Genomic DNA, 10,698 nt, shown 5'->3' with positions numbered 1-10,698 from the left:
TTAATTACCATGTTTGTACTATTTTGAATTCAGTATCAAATACGAATTTTAACCGCATGCGCGCTAGCGGTTTTCCCGCTGCGCACTGCGATTTTAAAAATCCTGCGTTACGTGACAAGGTCAGCACGTCATCCGCGTAGCGCAGGTTACGCCCATGACGAGCTGACCTTGTCATGAGCATAGAAGGGGTTAATGTATTGCTAAAATCGGGAAGAGCTACAACACAAACGACAACAGACTCACCATTGTGTGGAACTTGGTGCTAGTGGCTCTATTATGTTTATACACCACGTGGTTGGGTAACAAAGCATATTTAAAAAAGATGGCAAACTGCGTTTCCCTGTATGTGATCAAGGACAAGTGTAGTCCGAAACGTGTCGTAACTGAGGATTAAAAAGAACAGTGCCATTTTTCCCAGTGGTTTGTCTCTCTCTTCTCGCCAGAAGGAACTTTTGAGAGTCTATGAGCTTTTTGGATACATATACATATATAAACACATATACATGTATGTGTGTTTATCTATATAATATAAAACTATGATTAAAAATATATAATTTACATGATATTACATTGTTTGTGTTATTTTGTAATTTACTACTACAAAAAGTATATATATATAGGACCTGGTGATACATTTTATTTGTGTATATATATATATATATATATATATATATATATATATATATCATATTGAACTTTCACATTTTTAACAAATCAACTGCAAAACAAATACATTGCAAATTGATGAAATATAAAAGACTATAAGATCCAAAATAAAGACATTTACTAAAAATATTATACAATTAAATATATTTATATAAAATAAAATATTATAAAATAAAAAAATAACAAAATAATACTAGATCTATTCAAACGATACTAAGAAAAACATTGAGGTCTAGAAATAATAGATATACTATTCCCATTCCAGGTATGCAACAGTAGTGAAATCATAGACTTTCAGAGCAGTTACTTTTACTCTTCCCCCTCTCAACGGCTCAATTGAGGGGTAACATTTACTATTCCAACTCCAGTTTGTGCAACAGCAGGGAAAGCGTTGGACTTCACAGGTGTAAAATCTACTATTCCTACTCCAGTCAGTGCTACAGTCTGGAAAATGTTGGACTTTGGAGGGGTTACATTTACTGTTGACACCCGTCTATGCAACAGTAGGGAAAGCATTGGGCTTTAGAGGAATTCAATTTACTATTCCGACTCCAGTCTGTGTAACAGTAGGGAAACAGTTGGACATTGGAGGGTTTAAATTTACTATTACGACACCATTCTGTGCAACACTAGGGAAAGCGTTGGACTTCGAAAGGGTTAAATGTACTATATCCACTCCAGTCAGTGCAGCAGGAGTGAAAGCGTTGGACTTCAGAAGTGTGAGATTTACTATTCCCACTCCAGTCTGTACAACACTATCGAAAATGTTGGCCTTCGGAGGTGTTACATTTACTATTCCCACTCCAGTCTGTGCAACAGTAGGGAAAGCTTTAGCCTTTGGAGTGTTACGTTTACAATTCCCACTACAGTCTGTGCAACTGTTGGGAAAGAGTTGGACTTCAGAGGGTTAAGATTTACTATTCGCCCTCCAAGTTGTGAAACAGTAGGGAAAGCATTTAACTTAAGAGGGGTAAGATTAGCTTTTCCCACTCCAGTCTCTGCAAAAATAGGGAAAGCGTTGGACTTTGGAGGAATTCAATTTACTATTCCCACTCCAGTCTGTGCAACAGTAGGGAATACGTTAGACTTCAGAGGGTTAAATTTACTATTCCCACTCCAGTCTGTGCAACAGTACGTAAAAGCGTTGTACTTCGAAGGGGTTACATTTATTATTCCTACTCCAGTCTGTGCAACATTAGGAAAAGAATTGGACTTTAGATGAATTCAATTTACTATTCAGACTCCAGTCTGTGCAACAGTAGGGAAAGAGTTGGACTTTGGAGGGTTTAACTTAATTATCACAACACCAGTCTATGCAACAGTAGGAAAAGCGTTGGACTTCGGAGGGGTTACATTTACTATTCCCACTCCAGTCTGTGCAACAGTAGGGAAATCGTTGGACTTTGGAGGAATTAAATTTACTATTCCAACTCCAGTCTGTGCAACAGTATGGAAAATGTTGGCTTTGGAGAGGTTACATTTACTATTCCCACTGCAGTCTGTGCAACAGTAGGGAAAGCGTTGGACTTCGGAAGGGTAAGGTGTACTATTCCCACTCCAGTCTGTGAAACAGTAGGGAAAGCGTTGAACTTAAGAGGGGTAAGATTACCTTTTCCCATTCCAGTCTGTTCAATTATTTGTTAATTAATAAATTAATAATTGGTTTAGTTAATTATTACTTAAATAACTTCCCACCCAATACAGCCACAAACCCAGCATCCCACACTTCAAATATAACCAATATATGAAGTTATTACACAATTTACATACTGAATAATACATTAAATAATGAATAATACATTAATAATTGTTAATTATTATGGCTTAATTAACTTTCCACCCATACCCCTTCAAACCTAGCATCCTGCTACAATACTATCAATTACTATTAGCAAATTAAATACAAATTATGAATCACTTAAAATGACTAACTAAATGTAGAAATATTATTGACATTTATACAAACAATAATGACACATACAGTTAATATATGAACTGAAACACATGAAGATAATTAAAAAACAATGTTTTTACAACTATATTATTGAAAATGATATTAACAACTACGATATTCTTACCAAGTATATGACTTACCCGAAAAAAATGATAATCTTCACCATATTTCTGCATCACCATATTTGTTTCTGATATTTCTTTCCCAATATTGAAAAAATCCATATTTTGCCCAAATACCACTCCCATGTGAGCATTTATGTCACTGAGGTCACTAGGCAGGATTGTCAGCACACGGTTCATGCTGATAGCCCCAAAATAATTCAAGAATGTGTTAACCTGTTCCTACACCTTGGGCAGAATATTGCTTGGTCACTGAATGTGGTGCATTTCCCTCTAGCATGTGGCATCATCATTAAATGCATTTACTAAATACACGCATAAACACATGCACACACGAAACACATGTACAGAGACACATTGCTATGTGAAGCAACCTCTACTGTGAACTACAACATTTTAGTAAGTGCGTGAAGAGCCCTCCACCCGGGTCTCACAAGCAGCTGTTTGCAGCCACCTCCATGGGCCAGGGTCATACTCTGCTGAACAAGTTTAAAGAGCCCTCCTTGCCCATAAACATGACCCTATGTACCTCCAAGGCACACTGAGGCTCTGTAGTGCATATATATGCAACGTACCCCCAGCCACACACATGGACCCATGTACTGACTCCTCTAAGGTGACTCCTCTTTGCAACATATGTGTAGAGACTAGGGTTAGGGGAAATTCACAGAGTTTCACTCTGTGGAATTCCGCGGAGTTACCTAAAAACTCCTTGGGCCTCATTTATGAGGCCATGCGTCAATTTTTTGCCGCCGGTGCGTCACTTTTTGTGACGCACCAGTGGCGTAAAAAATGCGCCTTGTTGCACCATATTTACAAAGTGACGGATCTAGGTATATGCGTCACTTTGTAAACCCCTGCGCCACATTATACCTGCGCCAGGTAATGTATGCAAGGGGGGCGTATTGACGCAAGGAAGGGTCATAGAAGTGACGCAGTGAAATCTATGAGATTTCACTGCGTCACTTTTAGGACGCCGTTGCGTCAAAATCTTGCGCCTGCCTCACAGCAGGCGTAAGACTGACGCAGGCCCTTTCACATGGGGCTTGCCCCATGTGAAAGGGCGCATTGCTGGAGTTGCGTCACTTTTGTGACACACTCCAGCAATGCGTCACTTTTGCGCTTACAGATACGTCAGAAATACGGACGTATCTGTAACTCCTTGCGACATGATGCGTCATATTATAAATATGACGCATCAATCATGTCGCAGGGAGAGCGCAGTGAGAAGTGACGCATCACTGTTTTCACGCAGCGATGCGTCACTTTTCGGCAAGCACCAGAATTTGGCACGTTTTGCTGTTCATGCTGATTGTTAGAGCCGGGAGCTTGGTTCGTGCTGTAAAATCAGTGCGAATAGTACCATGCTGCAACGCCCAAGGGCGCTGCTTTATCTGCCGCTCGAATAGATTTCTACTTGAGGGGCAGCTTTATAAACGTGAAAGGTAGTGACCTATCGCGACTGCCCACGTTGGGAACTCTCACTTGGAGGCGTTCTAGCACGAGTAAATCACACTAGGAGATGCAAATTCTTGCGCGTGCTTGCCAACTTAACATTGGGGAGCTGCGCGAGGAAAAACTCTGCCACTCACTGGTTAGCAGAGTTTTGCCAGAATTCCACGCTGTGGACAAAACTCACCGAACTCCACCAGCAGAGTGGAATTTTTCGCCCACCCCTAGTGAAGACCCATCTCTGAAAACAAACCCCTCAAGATCCTTTGTGTGTGCATCTACCTTCTGGGTTACTCTGTACCAAGTCCATGTGTGACCTTGGTGTGGCACCTGTTTAAGTCACATGCATATGCATATATTTAGATTGTTTATAGCCATTCGAGAAAAGGAGCCTTGGAGCCACGGGCATAATTAGAAACTTACCACTGCTTGCAGGTCAGCAAATAATCCTATGGTGTACATAAGTGGAGACCCAGGCCTGCCATCACACCATTGTTTATATTACTGTATACAATCTATCATGTAGCCTGTCTGGAGATATCTGTGTGTGACCTACCTATAAACACCAACAATATTTCAATGTGTGGGAGGGACACAGGGTGCCAGAAGACACACACACCAAATTATCATTACCTTTCTTGGTGCTATGCGTATAGAATGTGCCCTCTCTGGAAGCCTGTTCACAGGGGCAATGTGTGCATTGTGAGGGATGGGGCATGGCACATGTCCAGTCAAAGGCCTTCATCCTTGTAAATCTACCCCTCCTAACATCTAGGAATGTCTAGTGGTTTGCCATGTGACTTGTGAGATGGCAGAATGCCATGGCCTAAATGCAAAGAGAAGTGCAGATATTTTTGTCAATGATACAGAGTATCCTTGCTCCCATTGACTTAGCAAACTCTGACATATAGGTCAATAGATATTTCTGACCCAAAAAAGATAAAGATAGTAGGTTTTATTGTCCAAACTGGCACAATTTGCTTCTTTATAAACAAGCAAGGCTAAAGTGAAAAGCTTGATCATCTGTGAAGGGGCAAGGTGGGTGAGCATGGCTATAAGAAGGGATAAGCAGGTGGAGGGGTTGGTTTGGGAAGAGGAGAAAGAGGGCTTGTGAGGGTCTTCTCAATTAAAAAAAACAGAAAGAAAAGGAATAACAGTGCCAAGGTGTGTGGACTACTTTTACTACTTTTTTAAGTATTCCACATCCGCAAAACACAGTGGGCTGCTTCCAGTGGTGATGGACAACCCAGTCAGCCAATGCCAGTGGCTTAAAAAGACCATCCGAAAGCCTGTTTGAGTATATGTATGCATGTGTAAGATAATTAATCATTATAAATTCTAAGGAAAGGATAGTAAGCTCTGTGTAAAATAAGACATGTGAGACGTGTGCTTTTCTGTGGGGTGTGTGACATGAGTGTGAAGTAGAAATGTAGTTGTAGAGTAGAGGGATATAGGGGCATATTACCAAGGGTGGCGATAGGCAATTATCGCCGCTTAGCGGCCGTTTTCGGCCGCTAAGCGGCGATAATTCTATTGCTCTATTAGCAAGCTGTCGCTAACTGATGTTAGCAACAGCTTTTAGGCGATAGCCAGCGGTTTGGGGCCCGCTTTGCATGCCAGCGATATTTATCGCTAATGACATGCAAAGTGGGCGTACCCAAACTGTTAGCGACTGAAAGCCGTCGCTAACGTCGCTATCGCCTATTAGCAAGGCAGGCGTAGCAATGGAAATATTCCCGCTATCGCCAAAAACCAACGCCTGCTCGGCCAGTATTTAGCCATGTTATCCAATGGGAGGTGGATAACATGGCTAAGAGCATTTTGTCGCATATGCGTGAATATCGCTGTATTCTCAGCGATATTCACGCATTTCGTGGCTATGGCTGGATATTTTAGCACAATGGACAAAAACGTTGCTAATAGCATGTTTTCTCCGCTAATATATCCAGCGATAGGCAGCGATAAAAAAATCGTCGCTAAGTCTATTTAGCGATAAATATCGCCACTTGTTGGTAATATGCTCCATAGTCTCTTACCTGGCCTTGCGTTGGGAATCAGTGGAAAAGGTAAAAATACAGCAGGCCTGGGTGCATGGTGGAAAGCATACATTCATCAAGGGGGTTCTGCATCTATGAAAAACATTTGCTACTTGAAGGCTGGAGACCTTCTCCTTCACTTGTCTCCTCCCGCCCTGTCACTTTTCACTTGTTTCAGGCCCCTCATGTGTGCGCTTCTTTCCCAGCAACAGAGTATGTCATCTCTATCCACATGGCCCCTTCTCCACTCTGCTGAGTGTGTATTGGTGCAGACCATGCCGTTCTCTGCAAAAATCAACAACACAGGTAAATGCAAGGCCTGCCTTATTTTAGTGAATTTCTTTTTCTTGAGTGTGGTCATCTGCATCCTGCAGGTTGGTCTGGTTCTTGGTGCCTGCAAGGTAACAAGGTCATAGAGGTAGAGGGCATAATCCAAGGTGTGGGCTGAATTTATGTTTGCAATGTTAATGTGAGTGGGTCAGGTGGGAGTGTGATTGTGGTCAAGTATATGCTATTCCTAGTACTTTCCATTCTGAGGTTCCATAGTAAGGCACACATCTCTTGCTGTATGAGTTCAGAAATGCAGCTGTATAGTTACTGGCAACTAACTTTATAGTCTAAATGTTGGTAATAGGTATGTCCACCTGTCGGTAAGAGGATGGATATTTGTAAGTCCTATTACTAGGCAGTGTTTTCCATCAGAATTGTTGAACATATCCCAACTATTGGAATTGGCCCTCTCTGCAGGGTCACCCTGAAATCTTTTGCCTTCACCCTTCCTATGTTTTCTGAATTTGGTTTTGTTGGCCTTAAGACTCTGTGCACTTTACCACTGTTAGCCAGTACAAAAGTGCTTGAGCCCTCTCCTTTTAACATGGTAAAATTAGTTTACATCTGATTAGCACTTCAAATGTACTTCTAAGTCACTTGTAGAGTGGTATAGCACATACAGAGGGCCTATAAATTAAATGCTACCTGTGGGCCTGCAGCACTTATTCTGCTAGCCACTTACATAGCCCCTTAAAACTCCATAGCCCCATACTCCAAGCCTCCCACTGCAGCCTAAATGCAATTTTAAACTGTCGAATCGACTTGGCAATATAATAGCCTGGCTCAGCATTAAAATCCAGTTTTCTTGCATATAGGTCAACCCTAAGGTAAGCCCTAGGTAGCCCATTTGACAGAGTGCATTGTAAGTAAAATATTGGACTTGTGCTTTTAAGTGTTAATAATCCTGGTAGTAAAAAACTCCTACATTTGTTTCTCACTTCTGTGAGACCTAGCTGTCCCATAGAATAGCATTATGTTGCCTTATTAAATTTAATAAGTGCTAACTATTGATTGGGAAAGTGTAAGCAGTTTGTGTTTGGTGTCTGAGAATTTGTAATTAAAAATCAATTTTTCGGTTAAAGTCAAATTTGAAGTCCAATTTTTGAAAAAGCCACTTTTTGAAACTTGCCATTTTCCTATCCTAAGATATTTGGTGCCTGAGGCTTATCATGGGTCCCATGACTGGGTGTAGTTAGCAGTTGGACTTTGTTTATTCCTCCCAGGTAGCCAGCATACAGGGACTATTTGTGCCTGAATGGGCCATCAACTGGCAGGATGAAAGGCAGAGCTGGGCACCTGAATCGGCTGTGCTCTGCCTTCAAACAAAGGACTTGTCTTCACTGCACAGTTTATCAGGCAACTTGGAGTCAGGAAACTTCAAGTACTTCAAAGGGATATCTCCAAAACTTCTCCTACGTCAAAGAAGCCATCAGGGAATATTATCAAAGACCGGTGTTAAAATTATCGCCAGGAAACAGCAGATAGAACGCCGATAATGGGCTTGATAATACGCCCTTGTTAATTCCCATAGAAGCCCATTGTGAGACGTTGGCCTGGTATATGATATCCACTATTCTAGTGGGCACCTTGCACCAGTCCAAACAACCCTTATGGTGGTGGTTGTAAAGTCAACCTTATAGACCAGCTATCCTAGTGGTAGCATGGACAAAGCAGTCTTAGGCTAAATCTTCAGAGAGCATGTGAAGCCAGCTGTTTTACCCTATATAATCCCTTGAATACCAAATGAAAGGAAACCACACGAGGTATATATCAAATATATATGTATTTATTAATAGCACAACCCCTCAGGACTCTTTATGAGGTCAGAGATCGAAGTACATTACAAGTTACTTAATCAGCATACTATAAGTTGCACAAAATACAGTTCTGCCCTAGGGGCCTCACAAACCATATACTAAGTAAGTAGTATAAGAACCACTTTAGAAAAGGTGAATAGGCATAGGGCCTAGGGAATCACTGGGGCTACACTGGACAACCAAGGGATTGAAAGTGGGAGGCCCACGGGGGACGCGCGGAGTGTCGAAACACAGTCGCGAGTTGCCATAGAGTTAAAACAGGAACGTAAAAGTTAGAAAGTAGTTGATTCAGGACACTTACGGATGGACTATGGTGAAACCCCTTTAAACTAGGACACTTGGATAGTCAATACCCATGGGAGCACCGGAGTACTCGAGTTACCTCATAGGTGTCTTTTCGTGTCGGGTTTCGTCGCTGTTTCCTATGGAGAGCTGCACAGAAGTGCTGCAGGCGACCACGAGAAAAGTGTCCGGTTGGATCCAAGGGAGGATCGAGGCTGTGAAGAACTTGAAAGCATAGGGGACAGAGTCTGGGTCACTAGCCAGTGACCAGGATGGCTGTCTGCAGTGTCAGTATCCGGATTGGACCCAACAAGCCTTGGCAAACGCAACCCACAGAGAAGACGTGTCAAGCTGAAATGCAAGAACAGGTACCACGCGGCACTCGTGGAGTGTGGAGGACTGAGCTTCAGTGCAAATACTGCTTGGGGCTGGGGCTTTGCAATTCCCAATGCACAACTTCGAGGATTCCTCAGAAGCTGCACAGTTAGCAAAGAGCAGGTAGTCCAGGGTGTCCAGTCCCACGTCTCTCGTGTCCGCCACGGATCTCAGCTTTGCTGTGAATGTGGATCGGAGTCAGAGAAATCTGGAAGTCTAGTTCCTGAGTCACTGAGTCTTCGGGTTCTGGTGGGAACAATGACATAGCAAACCGGCAAGTTACTGGTGGTGCCTGTTTGCACAGGGTGGTCACTCGTTGACCACAAGGTAGATTTCTTCAGTCTTCTAGTCGCTGTAGAATGTCGAAGGTCCAGAGTTTCGTTTCAGAGTTTAAGGGTTTCAGGATAATCTAATGTCTCTAGACACAGCTCCTAGCTTTATACTAATCTAAGGGGCTGGATTACCTGCTAGGTCCCTCCTATGGGTGGAACCTGGGAAGGGGGTGGTTACACCCCTTTACCTTTGTCCAGTTTCGCGCCAGAGCTGGGGCTGGAGTGCCCCAGCAACTGGTTTGAACCGGGCTATGCATGGAGCACCTTGCGTGCCCCAGGCAGTGTCTGGAGGAGCATCTTTCCATTCAACACACCCTGCCCCTATACACTACAGGCTGTCTGGGGAGGTGCTAGCACCTCCCTCGACAGGAAACCTATTGTCCAGGCCTCCCTCGCTGGAGTTTCCCCCAGCTGCAAAAGGTCAGACTTGTGTCTGTGGCAGCAGTATCCATTTTGTGATGCTAAGGCTCTGTTTAACTTTAACCGGGTAAAGCAGTAACTACATGTCTTCTCCCTCTAGAAGGGTGGAATGCTACCCCCAGCGCCAGAACTGGCAAGGGGGTAGTATTCCAAAGTGTTTGACACCTTACACAACATATTTCGATAAAGCCAAACTAAAGTTAGCATTAACCGCGAGGATTATAATGCACTTATGGTATGGCTATATCATAGAACAGCAATAAGGACATGGTTCTGAAAGCTGCAGAAGGGCTGAGCTCATGCCAGAGCACTCTCTCACATAAAACCAAGCACTCTGCCTCCAGGATTGTTAAGGCCTGCCATAGGAGTGACTTATAGGTGCATATGTGTCTATATATAAGGTAGATATAGCTATACTATATCTAAGTAAGGGGTGATTACACCACCTTACCCTAGCTGACAGTGGTGTCAGTTTAGATGGCCAGCCAGGGGTAGCATAATACATGCTGCAGCCCCTGGTAGGCCTTGGTTGCACCTATGCCCTGGGTACCTACGGTACAAAAACCAGCTAAAGACTAGGCAAAAAGTTGGGGTAACGATATAGTCAGATATCCACCTTCCTATACACCCATGTTAACACAAGGACATGGGCTTTTATGGGAATTAACAAGGGGGTATTATCAAGCCCATTATCGCCGTTTTATCAGCAGTTTCCTGCCAATAAAACTGCGATAATTTTAAAACCGGTCCTTGATAATATGCCCCAACATATTTAAAAAGTAGACCTTCCTACCCACTCTTAATTTTCCTTTCTGGACTGCAGAAAAACCCTCAGAGGACCGCCTGATGCTGTAGCCTGCTGTGTTCTCACTCTACAAGACTGCTTCGCTGTACCTGGAAGGACTGTTTTGC

The sequence above is a fragment of the Lissotriton helveticus genome, chromosome 11, assembly GCF_964261635.1.
Source record: "Lissotriton helveticus chromosome 11, aLisHel1.1, whole genome shotgun sequence".
Classification (NCBI taxonomy): domain Eukaryota; kingdom Metazoa; phylum Chordata; class Amphibia; order Caudata; family Salamandridae; genus Lissotriton; species Lissotriton helveticus.
Note: the sequence above shows the minus strand (reverse complement) of the source record.